The 24,417-nt window shown below is 39.9% G+C and overlaps 1 long non-coding RNA gene across 3 annotated transcripts in view; it reads right to left on the bottom strand.

The window, feature by feature from the left end:
- LOC128084266 (uncharacterized) overlaps positions 1–21,932 on the bottom strand; it is a 79,290-nt gene extending 57,358 nt beyond the window's left edge. Inside the window, exons 1-9 of one of the 3 annotated variants that reach the window (XR_008208411.1) lie at positions 21,871–21,932; positions 20,909–20,992; positions 20,515–20,589; positions 10,933–11,064; positions 9,783–9,906; positions 8,459–8,537; positions 7,230–7,376; positions 5,702–5,892; positions 2,396–2,454 (exon numbers count right to left, since the gene is read on the bottom strand). This is a non-coding gene — a long non-coding RNA (uncharacterized LOC128084266). Of the gene's footprint in view, positions 1–2,395; positions 2,455–5,701; positions 5,893–7,229; positions 7,377–8,458; positions 8,538–9,782; positions 9,907–10,215; positions 10,393–10,932; positions 11,065–20,514; positions 20,590–20,908; positions 20,993–21,870 lie in introns of those variants that run through there. The other 2 variants (XR_008208413.1, XR_008208412.1) reach the window with 2 other exon arrangements.
- Between the last annotated feature and the right edge of the window lie 2,485 nt (positions 21,933–24,417).

Raw genomic sequence — 24,417 nt, 5'->3', positions numbered from 1 at the left:
GTCAGGATGAAAAAAATTAATTTCACTAATAAAAGGATAATGGCTGAGTTTCCAATACGAAATTAAGTTGAATTCCCACTTAGTAATGCAAATTCAGCTTGGATTCCTTTGGAATGAGTTATAAGCGCCTGAAAAACACAGCCAACAGATACACAGAAACACGTCATTCATAGCCTGAGCTCATTTCTAACTGATTAAGCACGCTCAGAACAGTGCAAAAGTGAAAGTCTCTTTGTCCTGATCTGCACAGATGAAGTGCCCAGCTTCTCAGTCTTCTCAGTGTGATCTGCTGACACCTGATGGATTCTCTCTCTATGAGAATGAGGATTTGTATATGAGAAAAGCTAGGATGAGGGAAACCTGAGTGTGACTCCACACACTCTCTCCTCCTCTAAACTCTGTGAAAGCAGGAGCAGTGTTGGATCAGCTGCAAGCAGCTTCAAGCCAAGCTAAGAAAGTCACTGCACTTGCAGCCTGTTCTGTCTGCAGCACAAAACCTGCCTTCAGGGAGGATTCTGAAGGGCTGTAGAAGCCCAGCAAGAGTTAAGGCTTTTCTTCAGGAAGGCACTTGAGCACATACCAACTCCCATGGAATTCAGCACAATCTTGTGCTGGGCCTTTTAACGATCCTCAGAATTAAGAATGTGACCGAAGAACATCACTGCAGCAAGGCCTTGATTTTTGTGAATCATCCTACCTACATTCAAGAAACGCCTACAATCCCTAAAATATACTTACTCTGAATATTAAAGGATTTCTTAGTACCAGATGAAAAAGGAAATGGGCATGAATTATTTATTTCAAATATTAAAGATTCATAAACCACTGGAGCAACCCAACTAGGCAGTAAAAATTCTCTATGTAAATAATTTACATTTCAGAAATCGTTACAAAACGCATGATGACTTGTATGTGTGAAACCTGGTAGGGGGTCATTGTTAGGATGGCATAACTGACAGCTATTACCTACACAGGGAAAACAGCTATTTAACAACTTTCATATGCTCACAATCTTGAAAACGTTCAAGTATGAATATTCCCATAACCAAAAATACCTCTGGTTTTCTTTACATATCTGTCTGCATACACATACAAGTGCACACTTGTATCTATATAAAAACACATGAATAACTATACTGGGAGGTCACTTGGCCTATTAGAATATTCTGACGTGATTGATACTCTGAATCATTATTAATATTGTCCTCCTTGCTACAAGGCTCTCTCAGATACTGAACCTCTTGCCTGTCATTTTCTTTCATTTCCAAAACATGTCTGACTAGAATCCCCTTGGGACATACTTTTGAACTTCCTCCATAAATGTGGAAATAACTTCAAAGTTCTGTTAGTAATTTATGTATAGCATTATGGACCGGGGTCAGTTGGCAACTGAATTTCCATGGCAAGCGTAAGATGAGCTGATGGAAAGGACAGTTTAATATAAAATGCCTCCGTGCCCAAAAGTTCACACCGAGGCAGGTGTGCACGCCTTGTTCACGCAGGCAGTCCTCTTTGAAATCAGAGCTCTCAATGCCTTGCGGTTTTTATAGTCATTCACACCAAGGTGGATAAATGTTAAAGATGCCAGACCTCTAACCCAGCAGCAATTTATCCCACGCACTCACTGAACCTCTAATCAGACACGGCTGAGATGAGACAGCAGTGCAAAAGCAGCCCCAAAGCTAAGTTTGCCAGATGCCTGTGAGGCACACCTACTGACGCATACTCTCCGTGTCTACATCTGGGCTGATGTAACAACCGATCCATCACAAGAAGTGCCTTGCATAGTGGGGTGTGTATATCCATATGACATGGATTTGCCCCCTGCAAGTCCAGCCTGTCCACTCACTCTCTTGCAGCCAAATTGCATGACAGACTACTGAGAAAACAAGACAGAAAGGTTTCTGTAGCAAAAGGCCCCATTGCTGTCTGAGCGAAGTACAGATTCGGACCCACTGGCATGGTGAATTGAGGCTACCCACAACGAGGATGCAACCTGGTCTCTGTAATACTCTGCTGGTCCCTCCTGGAACCAACCATCACATGTATAAAGAGCAGCATTAGGATTTTGTTACATCTTTAGATTTTGTACGTTAAGCCCTAAAAACAGCCTTTTCATAAGGCATGTTTGTGGATTAAACTTGATTCAATGTATCCTAGCTGTCTCTAACTCCTATAGTGATCAAAATGTAATTAGGAGTAGTTAGTTTCCCCTGCAATATTCTCCAAAAATATTTTTGAGCTGTACAAAAATGTTTTAATTACATTCCCAAACCTATACTATGTATCTGAATTGGCTTGACAGAGCTGAAAGTTATGTCACCTATTATGAAGTGTTAAATAAATTATTCAAAGAAAGCACTTTCAAAATTTTAACCTCTTTCTTCTTTCCTACCTTCTGTTTCCAAGTATTCCTCTCACCAGCATTTTTCCTCCTTTGTGACTGCTGAAAACCTAGGCAAAAAAAAAAGACAAAATCATACACCTATTCTGTACTAGTACAAAAAATGGGTTATCAATCATATATAAGATGTGTGCTCACGAATAAGAGTTGTGTATACCTTTATACATTGGCCCACACAAGTCCATCAATGGGCTAAGTACAACGAAGGATACTACAAATGTGAGCAGAGGAGTACACACATAGAGTGTGGCAGCTGTTCAAAAACTCGACACAAAAGGCTTCTTCTTGTAAGCAGTGATTTTCTTGAATAATCAAGATGATCATCGATGATTCTCTAATGATAATAGTACTTTAAAGGTAAAAATCTAAACAGTGATTGTTGTATAGAATTTAAAGATTTAAAATTGGAATTAATGCTCTGTGGCATGACAGGCAGATATTCATCACGAGATTCTCACAACAGCATGAGAGACTTCCATGCCACAAAACAAGCCATAGAAATGCTAACATGCAAAAAAACCCTAGAGAGAGGGTTATTAAAACTCGTCCAGAAATGTCATGTCTTCTGTATGCTTAAGTCCTATCCTCTTATATTAATGATGTTCTCTCTGATCTGCATTGCTTCTAACTGGGAGTGTCTCCAGCTTATCATTCCAGAGATACAGAATGCAAACAACAATTAAAAAACAGCTGCTGTTTAGCATTTGCCATAAAACTTCAAGATTCCTAGTAGATGTTCTTTAGAAAAAGTTAATTAGTAATTTAGAGCAGAAAAGAGCTCATCACAATTTCTGTCCTCAGTGGCACCTGGGGAGCTCTCCTTTGATTAGAATACTTGCAACGAGGGCTTCCTTTGTATCTTTCATAATGGAGTTTACATTAGAGAAGCACTTTTTAAAAATGCTACAGAACTCAGAGCACCAATAGACAGTGCTGTTGTATCTCATCTTTATCTCCAATGACACAGATAAAGTATGCTGCTGCATAAGTCAGTGAAGGGAGAGGATAATCCCTAGCAGAGAGGTTGTTAGGCAGATCAAGGATGAAAGGATGTCTAAACACTGGGCTCACCTATGTAATTAATTGTGCTGAACCACCAGTACAGTCCCTCTAGCCTAGGATATTGATCTGTAGGAGACAAACTATACACTGCCTAACAATTGCCCAGAGATTATTTCAGCTGGGCATCCAGAGGAGGTGAAAAGCACAGTGAATATACAATAAATATATCCAGTCACTGTAGGGAACAGCCCTGACTGGTGCCACCAGACCTGAAGTGTTTCAGAGTGCAAAGGCTAGGTCAGGGGCAATGGACTGCCACTAGTTTTCAGATAAGATGCACTCACGATCTCCCACGTAATCCTCACACTTTATCAAGAGAAACCAGAGAGTAAAACTCTCTGATTACACACTGTTACTTCAGCAACATAATTTAGCAAAGCACCTACAGGCAACCATATAGGCTCTGTATTAAGTGAGCAAACAAGATTTGTAGATGAAAGATACTAGGCATGCCATGCTCCAGTTCGGAGGCTGATAGAAAACAATACTGTGTACAAATATTAATACATCAACAATACATTAATCACTTTAAAGGGCTGTTCCATACCTGTTACAGACTACAGATCAGATAAAATACTGGTATGCTTATAGCCAGAAATGCTCCTCTAACGTTTTTTTTTCCTGCATTAAACAGAAGAATTATTTAAATATGTGCAAACATGACATAATCATACCTAGTATGATTTAAAGCTGTGACAGTATACCAACATGTTCATAATATCTTTAAAAGCATCTCAAGCTACTCCTGACTTCAAGATACTTAACATCATTACAGTTATCACATCAAACTATTCTTCACTACAAGCTGTGCTCTAAATCTTCTTCACAATTTCCTGTTGCACCTTCATAAAGATGAAAGATAGCAACGCAGAATAACAACGAGAGACCTTCAGCAAAGTTGAGATTGCCCTGTCCCTAAGAAGAACGTGTGTAGAAGAGGCTCATCAATGTTCTGGTTGCCCTTCCCAGTTGTGCTGGACACAGTAAGGATAACTCTGCCAGGGCCAAAGAATCACAGAATGGTTTGAGTTGGAAGGGACTTAGAGGACCAGCTCCACTTCCACCACCTCTCTCTCAAAATCTGGGCTGCCTAGCTCCCCATTTAGTACCAGACCAGGCTGCCCAGCACTCCATCCAACCTGGCCTTGAACACCTTCAGGGATGGACGGGGCATCCACAGCCTCTCTGGGCAGCTGTTCCAGCACCTCACCACTCTCTCTGTAAAGAACTTCCCCCTGACATCCAACCTAAATCTGCCCTCCCTCAACTTTAAACCATTTCTTCTTGTCCTGCTACTATCTATTCTTTCCAAGTGTTGGCTCCCATCCTGTTTACAGGCTACCTTTAGGTACTGAAAGGCTGCAATGAGGTCACAGCCTTCTCTTCTCCACACTGAACAAGCCCAGCTCTCTCAGCCTGTCTTCGTATGGGAGGTGCTCCAGTCCCCTGACCATCTTTGTGGCTCTCCTCTGGACCCTCTCCTACAGCTCCATATCTTTTTTGTACTGGGGGCTCCACACCTCCACAGTACTCCAGATGGGGCCTCACAAGAGCAGAGTAGAGGGGGACGATCACCTCCCTGTCCCTTCTGGCCACCCCTCTTTTGATAGAGCCCAGAATATCATTTGCTTCCCAAGCTGCAAGAATACACTGCTAGCTCGTGTTAAGTTCTTCATCTATCAGGACCCTCAAGGTCCTTCCCTGCAGGGCTGCTCGCAAGGACCACTCCTCCCAGTCTGTATGGATGCTTGAGATTCCTCTGGTCCAAGTGCCAAACCTTGTGCTTTTCTGTGTTGAACCTCATCAGGTCTACCCAGGCCCACCTTTCAAGCCTGCTGAGGTCCCTCTGAATGGCATCCCTTCTTTCCACTGTGTCAACTGCACTGCCCAGCTTGGTGTTATCAGCAAACTTGCTGAGGGTGCACTCAATTCCATCATTGATGTCACTGATAAAAATGTTGAAGAGCACCAGTCCCAAGACAGACCCCTGGGGGATGCCGCCCGTTACTGGCCTCCACCTGGACATAGAGCCATTAATCACCATGCTGTGTTTGAGGCCTTACAACCAATTCCTTATCCATCAGATGGTCCACCCATCAAATCCCCATCCCTCCAATTTGGAGATAAGGATGTGGGACCACGTCGAAGGTCTTGCTCAAGTCCAGGTAAATGACATTGGTCACCCTCCCTTTGTCCACCAGAAGAAACAGTTGTGCTTGTCCACAAATGCCTTACCTCACCTCCGTGGTCTTCTCTGCCTCCATCATCTTCTGTTTCTCTTAGGGTGGCATTTAAGCTAGCTTGTTTTCTTCATTTTAGGTAAGACAACAGAGGTTTACTTTCCAGGCTTGTCTTCTTTTGAGGTGTGCAATGTTCTTCTGAACTCATTGCACGTTTTTTTCTTTCTGCTTAACCCTCACATGAGGCTGCAATAGAGAATAATGAACTGAGTTCACATGCAATTATAGAATAGCTTTAGTGCAATGCAGAGTGTGCTTCTGTCCCATAAGATGTGTTAAAGCAAACTGCATGCTTTTTTTCCTTTATTTTTATTCCTTACACAAATTATTCTGAATCAGTAGTTTGCTACTGAATGTTGGGAGAATGGAAGAATGTTGGTCTTGCAAATAAATTCATCCTTCACCTCATTTAAAAGAATAAGGAATATCTAGTGAACTTTTAATTTATTAGCTGTGAACAAGTAGGAATATAACTCAAAAAGAGTCATATAAATAACAACATTGTTCTTTTATTTCTTTATATAGCACTACCTCTGTCTGTCTGTGCTTTAATTCGCAAGGATATAATGGGGTAAATACAAAAACTGTCTGCCAGCTCTTCAGAAAAATAACTGATATGAAATTATAATTAAAGAGTTAATAATATCTGACCATATGATCTTCAAGGCATAATGAACTATGGATGTTTTCTTCTGTTTAGAGCCTGAAGCTCCAGCCTATGTGAAACCTTTTAAATGCTTAATTAGCAACAATCAGGCACCAATACAGCTCGATCTAATTGAGGGGATGGGACAACTCTCCAGTTTGGCAGTCATTCCTGAAGTAGGAGAAAGTGCTTCTCTAATTTTCAGCAATTCGTCTTTATTTTCTTGTATCAGAACTTTAGTTTTCTTTTAAAAAGTTTCGTTACGGGAAATTGAACAAATGAAGTTTTATCAGCTGCATAAAATAACAGTTCCATACCCTGAGGAACTGGGAATGAAAAACTGGTAAATTTCCTGTATGAAATCATGTCATAGAAAGCACTTTATACATTTCTCATAACATAATGCTTTGAAAGTGTTTCTCTGTCACAGCACAGTGCTGTTTTGTGAGACTTAACTCCAGAAGGCTAAGAAGAATCACGTTAACATACTTCAGATATGTGTGAACATGGACTTTAGGCAAACAAACTTGCCATGTTTTCCATCATCTCAGATTTAGATTGCTATCTAACATCTCTCTTTATTATTTTCCTTATTTTCCTTGTGAAGGAAATCAAAAGGCAAATTACAAGATACTGTGTTTTCAGCTGACTATCTTCTGCTCTTTGTACATGCGTTATGCATTAAAGGCTGGATGTTGTGTTGAGGGACATGGTTTAGTAGGAGCTGTTGGGAATAGGTGAGCGGTTGGACTGGGTGATCTTTTAGGTCTTTTCCAACCTTGGTGATTCTATGATTCTATGCTATTTTCACTGTTGGAGAAAGTAGTAGGAAACCTAGTTTTTAGTGTAGTGTATCCACATTATGAAGAAAACTCACCACTACTTCATCTTGATGAGGTTTAACCTCTTTGTTTCTCACAGCTACTGGATATGAAGGTTGATACTGGTAGAACAAGCTGAACAAAAACATGCATCCATGCATCTTCAGATAGAAATAGTCACCACAGAAGCAACTTGGTGAGTGCTACAGTGATTAAAAAAAAAACTACCAACAAGACCAGCATTAATCTGGAAAATCTTACTAACATCCCTTTTCCGTTCACAAAGCCCCCTAAAAATTTAACAGCTGAGAAGTATTTTAGTAAATGGGGGCCAAAGCAATTGCAGATTTCTTGCAAAACAAAGTTTAAAACAGGTGGTTTAATGAGAATATAAAGTAAGCGGTTTATGATTCAGAAACTTCATATAATTCTGCCCAGAAATTCAAACACTTTCATTTAGACTTTTGTACCAGCCACCAGTTCTAGAGAATGTTTTATGATATCTCATAAATTCTTCTCTTCACTGAAAAGCATTTAAAACACACTAAACGTGCTTCAAGAGAATGTCTTAATTTAACCGGCCATTTAAAAAAATTATGGCAGCAATGCCAATTGTGAAATTTCCAATGATTAAGAAAGTTTTACAGGGGCATAACTAGTGAAAAATGCAAGCATACAGGGTCTACTCCTAAGTGCTGTCAGGACTGACAGTCCTTTAAAAACTCCAGGTTAACTGAAGGACCATTTTTCATACAGACTACTATATTCTAGTCAAAGCCTCACTCAATGCCCTTTCACACATACAGTTGTCAGACTGTTGGACTTCTACTCTGATAAAAAAATCCTTTCTCTAATCTGACTTTTTTTCACTTTCATTTCTTAGGGAGAGCGTGGATATATTTTGAATCTGAATTATGGAAGAATTTTAGTAAAATTTCCCCCATCTGAATGAAAAAATCTGAATGAACCATAACTATTCCACAGTGTAATTCTTTCAAGCAGTTAAATGACAAGCTTTTTCTCTGTTCTTGTTTAAAATAAAAATCAGCCATGAAACAGTCCAGAAGTACTTAATGGTGGACTCCAGCCTAATGGTTGAAAAACAACCTAATAGTTTGGAAAACATAGTAGATAGCATATAGTTTATATCATGAAATGTCTGGATTATCAATAATCAATGCACAAAAATATTTCTAGTAAGTGTCTCTAGCAAAATGGATAATCCTATTCTAAAATACTGTTTGCCTCACTTCATTTTCTGTCACGTGTACAATGCACTCCATACCTGCTTGTATTTCATTATGTCGTTTTCAGAGTTTGCTGCTGTATGTTGATATGTGATTGAAGTACTGCAAAATAGCAGGCTGTAAGGTAAATCACATCAATATCAAATAACAAGTAAGACATTACAAAACATTTATTGCCTCGTTATACACTGTGACAGCCCAGAGAAGAGCATCCAGCATCAATGACTGCCCTGCTTACTTCTGAGCATGCCTCTAGCAAATTCCAATTAACATTTGTTTCTTCAGTAGCCAAATGTTAATTACTTCTCAGCCACCTGTGAAACTTTTGTTGTTGTTTTTACTTTTTTAATGCATCATATTAGAATTACATTAAAGCAGGGTGTACTAGCACTTTGAGTCACAATGCCCATGTTGAGGGTGTGTGTTTTCTAGCAGCATCTAATGACCACCTTTCCCCCACCAAAAAAGCTCTCAGAAATACGATCGCGTTTCACTTTACCTAAGTAAAAAATGTAGAAAGATGCTCAGCCCAGTTTCTGAATCTCACCTGGCCCATCACAAACCAATCCTCTAAAATGAGGAAACCTTCTAGTGGTACTGTCATTTACCTTGCTTCACGAACTCAGCAGTCCAAATCCTTTTGTCACCAACTGCCCCAGCTCTTGGCTCTGAAGGACACACATAACTGAGGAGTTTAGATGAGTGAACCAGCACCTATCCCATATTTATACAGGGTTACACTGCCACCTCTTGTCATGCAAGGAAGGAGAAACTGGGGCATCCTGGTTTCTGCGGCTGCCTGCCTCTGGCACAACACTCCTGAGCGCAGGGAGCAGCATGGCTGCAGGAATCCTGCTATATGGTTATCACAGACAGGAGGAATTCTCAAGTCAACTTGCAAGTTGATTTAAAAAAAGAAAAAAAAAAGAAAAAAAAAGGAAGGTATTTACTTTCATCAGCTCTTCGAAGGGTTTGAATTCCCATAAAAAATTTGTGAAGAACAAACTGAGAGTGAACATAAGCAAAGATACTGTTTGCTGAGTAAAAACACAATCTTTGAATTAGCTCAAAATGGCCATGACCTTCATTTCATCTTTGAACTCTTGGTTCAGTTTCCATAACTCTGAAGTGAGATAATACAATTTTCTCCTAATTTACTTATTTAGGGCCAGCATCTGACTTACGTCAGTGTTCATGTAGGAAGTTAAGTAGTAATAACAACTTGCTTTTCAGTACATCTTAAATGTAAAAATTACTGGCAGTGTTGCAAACATGCACAATTTTGCAAGGATAGCAGCTCCCCCAGCAAGAAAACAAAAAAAAAAATCATGGTTGTTACAGATATGTGTTAGTCATCATTACCTTGAAGCTACATGGAAACGAGGAGAGCTCTGGCTTTATGCAACACGGCTCCCTTCCATGGAAATGCATACTGTCACTGAGGCTTTGGCTTAAACTTCTATTAATTTACCAAGATGGCAACGTTCTGTAATAGTCACAAAGATAAAGAGAAGAATAAAAATAAGCATTTTCAGAAAGATGAACTCTATACTATCCATCTTTGTAGTTTTACATTGTTGCACCTAGTTTTTTCAGCAAAGTTTTATAAGATCCCTCTGACTTCTTTCTATCATGCCTACAGTGCAGGATAAAAGAATGATGTTTATCTCGCTGGAATAGTGCTTGACCATTGTTGGGTTTTGTTCTTTGGTTTTGCTTTTTTTCTTTTTAAGCTAAGTGAAAGAGTAGAAGGAAATCACGGATAGGCAACAGAAGGAAAAGCTAAGTACCTCACCTGTACACCCCAAGATGTAGGCTATTCGTGCCTGCAGGCAACAGAACTGTTTTTGTCCTTTCTGGGAGGGTTCATCTCACAGATGCATTCAGAGAACAAAGACCAAACAGCCAAAAATGTGTTTCTATCATTGTCTGGTTAGAGGCAACAAACAATACAACAGCCAATATCAGAAGCCAAGTACTTATCAAAAACAATGAACAACATAGTAAATAAAGGAGTTCCTGAAGAGAGAGAACTGTGTCCAGATGCACAAAACCACACACAAATGGTGTGCTGTCTCCAGAGTTTTGCTGGAATTTGTATATAAAGAATAAATAAACCCAAGTTTTGTCGCACTTGAGCAAGAACAATTGTAAAAATGGGATGGGAAATTAAGAGAATGAAAGAAAGAACAGATTATTCAGTAATCAAAACTTCTTTTCAGCTCATCTGTCTCACATCTTTTGTTTCCTTTTTATTTTCCAGCTCAGATATTGTGCAAGTTGCTCAAAAGAGCAGGCAAGAATTGCTTAGACAGACAGCATGGCAACCTATATTCTTCAGCACAGATGCACAGAGCTATAATCATACCAGGCTTAAATTTAATCTAAGGCCATTTCAGAGGATAAGAAACCTAAGGAAGGGTGAAATGAAAATCTTTTAGTTCACTCAGTTTGTGTTACACCCAGAGCAGTGAGTAGTCTTACATAGGGCCAGACAACACACAAAGCTCACCCATCTGGAATATGGCTGAGAGACCTCTTGGTCCATCACTGACTGACAAACTTGATGCGCTTAATTTTACTTCTGCTGATTGCCTCCGCATTGGATCTCACCTTTCTTCAGCCCCTTCCCTCTTCAGATGAGCTGCAACAGTTACAAAGAAGCATCCTTTTTATCCTGCTGCTATCAAAAGAATCAATGTAGCTGGCCAATCTAGCCTATGCTGTTACCACAGAAGACAATTTTTTCTCAAAATATCTTCAAGGTCAACTTGTATGAGAACTGGTAAATGAATTTCAAATGAATCTCTAAGAAACCAACACCTTCATTTCTCCTTGCCAACAGAAGGGAAGCAATGAGTTTCAATGAATCAATACCTCTGAGGTCAAAATTCATTAGTTTTAGTGATAACTCAAACACCAATATACCATAAAGCTCTGCTGCTTACCCATGGCTGCAATAAGAGAGAGAAACAGTCATATTATGAATCTACAATACAGTTTTTTGAATATTTCACTGCTGAAAATAAAGGACTACTACAAAAGATGTACAAATTATATGTATATGGAGCTCTGATGTCTGATACTGCACAGATTGCTGAGTTGTTTTCAAGAGGAAAGCTGTTAAAAAAAAACACCAACATGGAGTGCAGGAATGAACTGAAAAAAAGATTAAGTATTTCTGGACAATTCTATGGTAGGAATTCTTAGTCACTGTTTATGGATAGATATTCAATTAAAAGTGTTTCGTGCTCACAATAAACATTTACTGTTTTCACAACAAAGGTCAACTCACTGATAAAAAAAAATAAATCCTATTCTTTGTAGGAAACTTTTCAGTAGAACAATCCTATCCAGTACCCATTTGATGTTTTCTCCATTTGTTCAGAGTAGAAATTTTGTGTTACAACAATTAAACCTCAACTGTTAATTCTCTCCTTGAGGATGCATTTATTCCTATGCATTTCAAAGACATTCTCACCCAGGAACCAGTCCAAAGCCAGCAAGAGCAGCACGATCTGATTCATCAGGTGATATAAGAATTCTAACACTGCGCAAGAACAAATGTCTGTGAAATAGATTATTTAATGCATTTTATCCAGTAGCAAATTTAGGAATGAGCAAGAAAGGAAAAGACTTCTTAAATTATAGATAAAATGAATTATCTTTCAAGTATTTTGGCATAGAAACTCATGCTTTTCTCAAAAAAATTAACAAAGTTGATACTAATTTACATAGAAGTTTATACAATTTATATAAAATCTATAATGATTTATACATTTATAAATAATTTATACATTTATAATACAATTAATTTTTAATCTAAGTGTCAACGCAGCATCAACTCTGTTTTCTGAATATTGGAGGCATTAAAAGAATAAAGCAATTCTTTACAGAACTTTTTCAAGCAAAGCAAAGTGAGTTGCAGCTTTATTTTTTAATCAAATCCCACACTTGTACGAGCCCCACAACTGTCACTCACCAACATATAGCACCACCATTCCAACACAGTTCTGCTCTGTATTCAAGTCTACTTGTTCTGTTTTTTTTAAGGATAGCTTTCATTTATAAACAGAATGATTGCCCAAATAAGTGAAGCTTTTCTGAACTCTTTTAGCTCAAAAACTGAGCTGTGCTCTTGTGCATCTTATACCTCTGCGTGGTTCAGGTCTGTAACCACAATAACCTTTCCATACAACATAATGAGCTGCAATATGCAATAAAAATAAACCTCATCTTTTACACAGAAATCAGAGGATATCAATAGCATTCCTGTGCATGATTAAGTCAAAGGAGAAGTCCTCAAATAGGCAAATGCTGCATCTGTCAGATATACGATTCCCTTGTCTCTTTCCATTACTTTGCTGAGGATGAAAAAGTACTTTGAATGGCAAGATGGATACAGTGGATACAGTGCTTGTGAATGCTCACAGTCGAGAAATTGAAGCTGACATTTTATTCTGCACTGTGCTAACCATAAAACATTATTGTTTATCCTAACTTCTTCCCACTGTCAGTCAGTTACACTTTTGGCAGCTGGGTAATAACCTTGAGTGTTATGCACAGCTAAGGAAAATGTGATGGTATTTGGGAACTGACTTGACAGCATAAAATCAGCAAGTATTAGGAAAGGAGCATGTAGTTGAAGTGATGTGGTCAGTTCATACATGCTTGTGTCTCATTCTAAACTCAGTCATTTCAATTCTATTATATCTGAATGTTTGATGATACACAAAAAGGTTGTACTATGCAAAAAAAAACAAGAAACACATCAGCTAAAATCCCAACTGCAAAAGGATAAATGAACAGTCAACGTATGACTCAATAACTAACCAGTACTCTATCACATAATTAGTTCCTTCTTTCTTGGGAGAGTGAGTGGTGCTCTTTTTTCTCCTTTTCCATAGAAGTCATAAATTTACCGACTCATAAAATCCTTCCATAATTGTATTTTTATTCAGGTTGATAAGTTTCATGCAATTTATTTTCTACATATGTATAACCTATTCCAAACGTTCACACTCTTCTGCTTAGCAACACTACTAGATATGTGAAATCTGGATTTCAGACTGATATGAGAGTAAATTCTTTTAATGACAGGGTGAGAACAGGGAACAAAAACATCCTTCAACATCAGGACTTAATATCTGTATATTATTTGTAATACAAGAAGGCTAATTAGCATAGTACAGACATGCAAATGCCTTATGTTGGCATTACAGATCCCAAATCCAGAAAATTCAGTTGCTCCAAAGAACTTAGTGAAACAAACAGGGAAAAGTAGTGCTTCTGTTGAAAGGAAGATGGACTGATGTGCAAAGGCTGGGCAGTTGTTAGTTCAAGGATATGAACTTCACTGTCTTAAGCAGAGCACTGTTGAGTGCATGCTATAAACCTGAAAATAAAATTTAGCCCTATGAACTGCCATAGGTCTGATGAGGGATTTTACATACAAACAACTGACAATTAGAGTGATGATACTGCATTTTGCAGTGTACAGGAGGAAAAATCTTTCCTCACTAAGCTGAAGACAAAAAGCCTTCCTCATTAAGGCGTGTGTGTTCCTTTATTTAGAATTACATCTCAAATGCTATCAAAGAAAGCAAGCATCAATAAGCAGATAGCAGTTTGGTTATAGCATAAATATGGCAACAGAGAGAAGTACAGAAACAATCAATAAGAATGTGGCAGAAAAAAAAGATAACTTTCAGAAACAGTCCTTATACCTGAAGATTGAATAGTCTGAGCTCTTCCTGCATGAAAAGAAGGCACAAAATTAAAGTTCACTGCGAACCCACTTACTAGATATTCTTTTCTAGATTCAGCATTGCGTGGTGCTATTTAGAGGAGCTGCAAAGCACAGCCTCTTTCAAAGGTTCTTTCTGAAGGTGAGCATGCAGCAATGAGTCTCTATTGGACAGGCCCACATTTTCAACTAGACTGAGGGTATAACCCAGTGTTATATCAAAAACCACATAAGACCTAACTGAGATGGAAAAGGGACAAGTCTCTGTGCTGGTGCACATCAGAGCTGATGCTGAAGGCAGAACAACAGATAGATGTAGAGCTGGTTTTTCTACAGAAAATTAAGCTTACAAACCATTCTAACAAACGGTTGGAGGATGAATCAGAGGAGTGCATAAAATTAAGAAGAAAGAAAAGGGAAGAACTTTAAGTAAAGCAAAGGAGGTTGTAGCTCAAAGGACTGTGGTACCCAAGTGAGCAATTTTGCTGTCGTTGGCAGTGAAAGAACCAAAGCTCTGAAGAGAAGGAGGGAGATCTCTATCAGCATGTTGGTTCTTACAAAATAGTCCAGCCATCTTAAAGAATGTGTTTCTCTTTAGTGATTTTTTTCTTTTTTTTTTTTTTTTTTTGCACAGCTTCACAACTGAAGAAATAAGAAGGAAAATAATATACACTTAAGTAATGGTAGGAAAAGGAGACACCAGATAAAAAAAAAATAGCTGCAATTATGAACACTGCATTCAGGTTTAAATCTTTTTAAAATTATCAACAGAACAGACAGTTACTTTAATAGCCTAATAACTACTGATCACATCCCTTGAAGAACTCCAGTAACAATGCTGATGGAAATTGCAGTAGCATTATGAAGGGACATAATGGAGGAGGTGCTGTACTGATCCTATTGTAATGCAAAGTAACACCTGCCATTTCTGTTCAGCAGAATCAATCCCACTGGAGACCTCTTTGTTCCTCTGAACAGAGCCTCATACAGTCATAATCGTTTTACAAACACTAAATATCAAAACATATTTTATGTAAAACAAGAAAAAAAAGCCACAACAAACCAGCTTAAGCAAAACTACCCAAGATGTAGTCCAGAAGAAAGTATTATTATCCAATTGCTACCACAGTACTGGATCAAGTTGTTCCACCTTGGATCATTTCTATGTTTTGATTATTTAAATACACAGTAATTATTGATGACAACCATGTTTTGTGTTCCTCCAAATTTGGCATTAACATTACAATGACTTTTTAAACAATCCCAAACAGTTACTTGGCTAATGAACTGACACTATGAAACACAGGCTAACTTCTAAATCGTACAAGTGGAAGAATGACTCAAGCACTGTTCTTCTAAACATACAGGCAAAGCTACATAATCGTTACTTCTTCAACTTTTTGCACTTGGCAACAATACAGCCAGCATAAATGTTTCTGCCCAATTGTTACTCAGTTTTCCCCTTCCCTTAAAACAGTTTGGAAACATTTTACCAGTTCATGGCAAAACAAGAATGACAATTTCTTCTTGTTAAGGAAAAAAATCAAGGTGATCCAACAGCCACGACCACAGATCACGGTCAAATATGAATCAACAGAGAATAACACAAAAGTAACTTGAAAAAAGAAAAAGTTCTCAAGAGAAGAGTCCTTCAAACAAATTTCATGCACCTGCGTAGAAAATATTACCTAATTCATTTTTTATCTCAGAATCTTTATTTGGTTTGCAAGTTTTTTGTTTGCTTGTTTTTTATACATGTATGCATCTTGATTTTAAGAGTCATTATGGGGTGCCATAAATACTTTGTGTGGTTGCCCTTATAGGATTTGGGGCTACAACATCAATTCTCACACTACAGAAAGCATCATTTTCTCACAGCCATACTTCTGTAAGCTTTACAATTGCATCAAGTTTCTTAAACTTTGTTGAAATGTAGCTAATTAAAGAGAGTAACATAACATAAAATGCTTTCAGCGGGTAAGAGATTCCGAATCTGCTTAATAGCAAAAAGAGGCAGTAATTGCAATCAATTACAACATATCTGATTATATAAATAAATTAATTAATTAAACAATATGAACTACTTGTTGCTCCATTTTTGTTTTCAAATTTCCTGGGGGGGTGGGGGGGAAGGAGGGGAGAAGAAGGGACGGAAGGGAAAGATAGCTCAAAACTCTGTATGCATTCTGTACATTTAAAAATGTTTACCATCATATGAGCGTGCACATTCATTTCTGCTCTGCTTCCCAGGGGAGAGATGAATGCATAACACACCATTCCTAGCAGTGCTAGGAAAAACTTGACAAACTGTACATCACTTAATCTGGTCACTAAGGCTATTTGCAACCTCTTTTGTTTCTGTTGATGGCTTCATATTAGTTTTCCTATCAGAGATTCTTTACCAAGTGCATCTTGTTCCACTCATTTTTCATTACTTCTTTAAAATCAAACATTAGTATGTACCTAACAGCTATTCTCCACTTCCTCTTACGGGCAAAAACCCAACCATCTGTGGTCAGAGAGTTTCTCTCCATAGCCTGTTACACCTTCCCACCAAGCACCACCTAAAACACACACCGGAATCTGAATTTTTAACCAGTGCCCTCACCTGTGCTTTGGATAATTTGCTTTACAGAGTGGTGAGCAGAAGCTGATTGAGACGTCTGGCTCACTCCCTGATCCAGAAGCTCTCCCTCTGTACTTACTGCACAACCTGGCAAAGCAAAGGGAGAACATCTCCTACGCACCAAGGCACCCACTGAACAGCTCAACTGGCAAACGTGGTCAGACAGAAGCAGACTTTCACAATGCAGATGTTAATGAAACTTCTATCAAAAACATGATAAAAGACAACAAAATCAAAACTGGGGATAAGAAGCAAATTTTGAACCTAAATTCCTTTATTTTAGCACCTCCGTATTCACATCATGCTGGCTGTATGACCTAAATAAAGTAATAGGATGCCTAGAGTTGGAAGGGACACACAGGAACCACTGAGTCCAACTCCTGGCTCCTCACAGAACTACCCAGTACTGAACCCTATGTTTGTGAGCAATGTCCAAACGCTCCTTGAACTCCAGCAACTCGCTACCCTGGGCAGTGACCGACTACACTCAGGTGCAGAGCCTCTTCCTAACACTCAGCCCGACCTCACCCTATTGCAGCTCTATGCCATTCCATTCCCTTGGGTCCTGTCACCATCACCAGAGAGCAGAGATCAACACTGCCCTCCACTCCCCGTGAGGAGCTGATGCCTGCCTCAGTTTCCTCTGCTCTGGGATGAACAAACCAAGGGACCTCAGCTGCTGCTCACATACCTTGTCTTCTGATAAAAGATGGCAACTTGCACCTATTTCCAGCACCTGTGCCTCACTCAAAGGAGACTGTGATGGCCTTCAGTAACTGATTTAAGTTACACAAAAACAATCCACACTCAAGAGCTCCCAAAGCAAATAGCTGCTGAAGAGAAGTATCTCACTTCTCATCTATGGTTTAAAACCTTACTATTCTCAATGCAGAGAAGCCGAAGGATCCAAGTCAGCTTTCAGTCACCCAACACTTTCCCCTCAGCATGGGACTACTCTACAAGAAGAGGTACCACTCATAGAATCCCATAAAGTGACTCCCAACAGTAAACGTTCCTGTTTAGCTGAACTAATAGAAAATCAGACACAGACAGAGGACAGACACAGAAGTTATTCTTTGTAAGGAGGAGTATGACCTCAACAATTGTAATTTTCATTCTCTGGGAAACAATGAAATTGTTTGGCATGCTCTTCCAGCAACACACCAGGCCTTTTGCTGACTCAGTAACTCCCCGTGCCTGTTAAAATCACAGCACTGAGCTTAATGCACTGGCCTTCACACTTGGCACAATAGGAGGAGGGCTGCAGTAGGTAACCCACCTTTCTAACCTAGGATTTTGTTCTTAGGTACCCTACCTCATAGCCAAAGAGTTGTTGTCAATGGCTCTATATCCAGACAGAGGCCAATCACGAATGGTGTCCCCCAGACACGTTTTGGGACTGGGGCTCTACGACCTCTTTGTCAACAAAGACTGTGAGACTGAGCGCACCCTCAGTGAGTTTGCAGATGACACTAAGCTGAGTGTTGCAGTCAATATTACAGAAAGAAGGGATGCCATTCAAAGGGACCTGGGCAGGCTTGAAAAGTGGATCCATGAAAGCCTGTTGAGGTTCAATAAGGCCAAGAGCAAGTTGCTGCACGTGGGCCGGTGCAATCCTAAATATGAGTGCGGACTGGGAGATGATCTCCTTTAGGGTAGCCCTGTTGAAAACGACTTGGAGGTTCTGCTGGATGAACAGCTGGATATGAGCCAACAGTGTGCCCTTGCAACCTGGAAAGCCAACAGTATGCCAGTTGGCATCAAGAGGAGTGACCAGCAGAGTGAGCAAGGAGACTGTCTCCCTCTACTCTCCCCCCATTGGAAGTACTATACCCAGGGATTTCATTCAGAAAGTGGTGAGGCACTGGAATAAGCTGCCAGAGAGGCTGTGGATGCCCCCATCCCTGGAGACGTTCAAGGCCAGGCTGGATGAGTTCCTTGGCAGTCTGAGTGAGTGGCTGGAAAACCTGCCCAATACAAGGGGGTCTTTGAGGTCCATTCCTACCCAAGCCATTGTACGATTCTGTGATTTTTTTTAAAAACAATAACACTTGTCTTTCAGGAAGCATTTCCGTATAATTTTAACCACACAAAAGGAAATTTGCTATCAATACTCTCTTGACATTCAGTATTCATCTTTGTTGATATTTTCATCTGTGCTAAGCTTGTGTTGTCCCATCTTTGCAACCAAAACAATAAACGAATGACCACAGATCTAGAGTCAATTTTTTGGCCAATGGTCTGTAACAGAAGTGATGCTGATGTTCTATTTATTGTAATTGCATATTGCTATTATTGGTATTTAGTAACTTTCCAGTTTTGAAGACATTTCTAGATTTGTTACCTAATGTTTCAAACAATTGTTTTACTGCTCATGGGTTAATGCAAGAATAAGCATGTAATAATAACGGTAACAAATACTTTGGTGGAAGTTTCCATAGTAACTTCCATCTACTGACTTGTGAACGTATGTGCTCTAATTCATGCAATCTTAGCATCCTCTATTTGCTATTTTATCTATTAGCAGCAAGTAAATAGAAACAAAGAAATTGTTATCATCATTTCTAAATTCAGACACTCAAAAATGTGGTAGGAAAACTGAATACTCATACACACATCTTTAGATAAACAGAATTTCTCACTGCAATCACACATATTCAGTATGCAACACTAAAATAAACTATTTTGCTTTAAGTCAGACCGAGACAATGGTTTCTAGTATTGCCTTCATGAAGGCTCGTTATAGCTGTAGGTCCTTAAAAGGGTAAAGAATATTTCCTCTTATCAGCATTCAGCAGAAGTGAACTGTCACGCTGCAGGGGACATGCTATGCTTTCTGTATTTTTGCTCTGAGGAACAGAACAATGGAGAGGCCAGAGGATATGGCTCAGTATGGATGTAGAAGCATGAGCTGTCAGACTGCTCTGCATCTGCAAAGGAGCCGTGAGCTCTCATCCCATACGAGTATCTAAGACTGCACACACAAGCATTTCTAAGGTCCTGGTGAAAACCAAATCTGGGCAAAGGATAAGATTAACCCAGGATTTAGCATATGCATAAAACAGCAAAGGACTAAGGCTTCTAGTGTAAGGGGGGAATGGTTCCAACTTGTGCTCACATAGCAATTGAACACTGGGACTCCAATCCTCCTAACGTTCTCAGCCACCATAATAAACAATATTTTTATTAGTTAATCAGCTAATGCTCAGATTGTTAAAGGAATGATAAAGATTCACTTATTTCTGGGGAAAAAAAAAGTACAGGTGATGTATCTTGGGAAACAGAATAACTTGAAGGCATTTTTTAAGTGACTGGGTTACCCTGATGGTTTGAGATTTGCTGTTGTACATATACTACTAGCTTTAAGTAGTCATTCAACAAGAGATAAGAGATAGAAGCAATAAACAGGAAGAAAGAAAAATAAATTTGGCAGAAAATGGTATACATATTTTTAAGCTCAAACAACCATTGACAGGAAAAAGAAACAAAAAAACAACCAACAAACAACACCACTGAAGATTAATCAACACCCTCTCTGTAATTCTTGAAGCAGTGAGTTAATATTCTACTCAAAGATGTAATATTGTTTTCTGATTTTAGAAATGAAAACCTTCTCACTGATGTTACCCAATTTTTACATACTTCGTTAATGTTAACAAAAAATAAAGACATCATATGGAAAATACATGAAGGATATACGGAAAATCCTAAATCAAGATAACCTGTACCCTAGGATATGTAGACAAGTTCCCCTTGGAACTGGTCTCACAGAACATTCTGTGTGATTCAGGTAGATCCTAGCAATACATCAACAGCATTTCTATACCGCAGTACTGAAATCACCTGGATTAGGTGTATACTCAAAAATAAGAACTTTCTTATGTAACGTGTCTGAATTCGTTCTTCTCTACTAAAGCGTGTTTGATTTTCTTGTGAGAACAAGAACAAAATGGCTGATTTTATTTCTGTATTGTTCCATTTCCCACTTTTTTGTCTTCCCACTATATCCCATGACCTCCATACAGATCTTACAGACTACATTCTCTTCAGCTTGGAAAACACGTACAATACTATTACTGCTAAATAAAAAATTATTCATAATACATACTTATTTACCATTAACGGATGAACGCAGTGAGGCTTTCACACTTCCTGTCTCTTCAGCTCCACATCAGTCAAGTCTGCTCCTTCCATAGGAACCTGTATGGGACACAAGATGGATGTGATGCCCTATTTAAAAGGTGCTTCTCTCACCTCAACATATTCCCTCTTTCTTCCATAGTGGGTAGAAGCATATTTCTTAAATCTCATCAATCAGTATTAATGAAAAATCTGAACAGGAGCAGTTCAGAAAGCATCAATGAAGGTATGACTGGAATAAAACATGGGATGAAATTAGGAATAGTAAGCTAGAAATCAGATACGCAGAAATTGAAAACTATTTGACAGCAGAAAGTGAAAGGTTGTAATAACAATAGTCTTTGAATGTGAATATTTTCCTTAGGAGGGAAAAGGAGTAAGCTCATACACTGCTACAGAATGGATTAGGTAGGAAGAGACCTTAAAGACGACCTAGTTCTAACCCTGTGATGTGGGCAGGGTTACCACCCACTAGATCCAGCAGACCACAGCCCTGTTCAACCTGGCCTCGAACCCCTCCATGGACAGGCATCCACAGTATCTTTGGCCAGTCTGTTCCAGTGCCTCACTATCCTCTGAATGAAAAATTTCTTCCTAATACTTAACGTAAATCTCCCTTCTTATAGCTTAAAATCATTTTCCCTTGCTCTATCATTATCTGCCTGAGTAAAATATCAGTCTCCCTCTGGTTTATAAGATCCCTTTAAGTAATGGAAAACCACGATGAGGTCTCCCTAGAGTTTTCTCTTCAATAGGCTGAACAGCCCTTGTTCATAATAGGCGTGCTCTAGCTCTCCAATCATCTTCATGGCCCTCCTATGGACACCCTCCAACATCTCCAAATGATGCTTTTATTAAAAATGGAAATTATGATCAATTACATTTGTGATAAAATAATTTATTTAAAAAATGCAAGAATAAACAGGCAAATAACTTACTGAAAGAAGCTGAAATACGTTCCAAGAGAGAATCTTCGATCATCCCTTTTTATAAGGGACCTAAAGAGAAGAAATGAAAAAAAAATACACAGAAGAAAAAGATTAGATATACTGTAGGATTAGGTATGCAGTATCCAGCCATAAATAAATGTTAAAGAGAAAATTAGATATGGTAAAGATCTCTTTAATTCTAGTAATAACGGCATTTAAAATTGAAAGTTGGCTTCTTAAATCTGTTTTTTTTTCTCACTTCAGTAAAAAAGACTCTATTTTGAAAACATTTTAGGCATACAAAGCGCATGAATGTGAATTATCTCAAAGGCAGTGATTACCTCCAAGTGAATTACCTCACAAGCAAAGCAGAGTAGTTCAGCAGTAGGTCAGTGTGTATTTTACTGGTGCAAAACAAACAGATTGAAGACTGCTCTTGCAACTACCTCAGCCAGCTCCTTCAGAACCCTGGGATGCACGCCATGCGGCCCCATAGACTTACACACATTCAGTCTCATGAGGTGGTCTTGGACCTGCTCTGTCCTCACAGCGGGGAGGGATTTGTTGCCCCGGTCCCCACATGGAGGTTTAGGGATGCAGGGCTCGGGAACGTGACAAGTTCTGGAATCTTGTCCACCAGTGAAGGCTAACGCAAAGAACTCGTTCAGCACCTCAGCCTTCTCATTGCCCGTTGAAGCAACTTCTCCTTTTACATTTACCAAAGCAGGTACACTCGCTTTGGCACATCTCTTGTGGCCAATGTACCTGTAGAACTTTGTCCTATTGTTTTTCACATCCCTCGCCAAGTTCAGTTCCACCTGCGCCTTGGCTTTCCTGATAGCATTTCTGCAAGCGCAGACAGCATCCCTGTATTCTTCCCAGGTGACACGGCCTTGTTTCCAGAGCCTGTATACACCTTTTTTCACCCTCAGCACGCCCAGCAGGTCCTTACTGAGCCACACTGGCTTCCTACCTCCTCTGACCACTTTCTTCTTCAGAGAGACAGAGAGTTCTTGAGCACTCAGCAAGGCACCCTTGAAGAATAGCCAGCTCTCCTCAACGTCTTTGTTTTTTTAAGACAGCATCCCAGGGGATCTCAGCCAGCAGTCCATTGAACAGCTTAAAGTTCGCACTTGTAAAGTTCGGGGTCCTGACACCACTTTTTGCCAGGCCCGCATCCCTCGAGACCACAAACTCGACCAGCTACAACCCAGGTTGCCTCCAACCTTAACACCATTAATGATTTCCTCCGCATTGGTAAGCAGCAGGTCCAGCAATGCTTCACCTCTGGTCGGTCTGTCCAACAGCTGGACCAGAAAGTTATCATCAACACATTCCAGAAGCCTCCGAGACCTCTTGCAACTTGCCATGAGGTCTTTCCAAGAGATATCCAGATGGTTGAAGTCCGCCATCAGCACAAGAGCCCGTGAGCACGAAGTCTCCCATATCTGAAGCAAGAAAGCCTCGTCAACAGTTTCCCCTTGATCAGGTGGCCTGTAGTATACTCCTATCACCAGTTGACCTTTGTTAGACCCATCCCTAATTCTAACCCACAGGCTCTCAACCTGTTCCTGACTGTTTCTCTGAGGAAGCTCCTCACAGTCTATCCACTCTCTGACATAGAGGGCAACTCCCTCACCCTTCCTATCTAGCCTACCTCTTCTAAAGAGCCAATAGACCGCAATGGCGGTGGTCCAGTTAGGGATTCATCCCACCATGTTTCCGTGATGGCAACAAGGTCATACCTTTCCAAGCACATCAAAGTTTCCAACTCACCCTACTTGTTTCCCAGGCTGCATGCATTGGTCTAAAAGCACTTGAGCTGGGCTTTCTGTCTTATCACCTTTAAAGAACATCCAGGCTTCCCTAGAACAGTAGCATCCCCAACACCCCCTTGCTCCAGTCCATCACTTTTTACCTCACCATCATGGCCTATGAAGTTCGGTACGAGCCCTCAAACGACCTGCTCAACCCCAGCATCTCTCGTTTTGTCCCCTTCCCCCTTCATACCTGGTTTAAAGACCTGTCAATGAGTCCTGCTAGCTCCTCAGCTAAGATCCTCCTCCCTCTCAGAGACAGGCTACATCCCTCTGCTGCCATCATTCCAGGAGCCAAGTAAGTTGCACCATGGTAAAAAACAAATAAATAAATTCCTGCATTTGCACCAACTTTTAAGCCATTTATTTATGAGATGGGTTTCTTGGCAGCACTCAGCATCCTGCCCTGCCACTGAAGGTATGGAGGAAAGCACCACCTGCACACCTGCTCTCTCGACTACCCGCCCCAGTCCCCTGAAGTCTTTCTTGATAGCCCTGAGACTTTTCCCAGCAACTTCATCACTGCCAGCCTGGACTATCAACAGCAACTAATAATCGGAAGGGCGAATCAGACCAAGAAGTCTTCTAAAAACGTCGCTGATCCGTGCCCCAGGAAGGCAGCACACCTCCTTACGGACAGGGTCAGGGCGACATACAGGGCCTTTGCTTCCTCTCAGCAGGGAGTCCCTTACAACCTCCACCTTTCTGTCCTTCCAGGTGGAAGCAGTCTTGAGGCACG

The sequence above is a fragment of the Tympanuchus pallidicinctus genome, unplaced genomic scaffold (assembly GCF_026119805.1).
Source record: "Tympanuchus pallidicinctus isolate F22 unplaced genomic scaffold, pur_lepc_1.0 scaffold26, whole genome shotgun sequence".
Lineage (NCBI taxonomy): Eukaryota > Metazoa > Chordata > Aves > Galliformes > Phasianidae > Tympanuchus > Tympanuchus pallidicinctus.
Note: the sequence above shows the minus strand (reverse complement) of the source record. Positions and strands in the feature narration are given on the sequence as shown.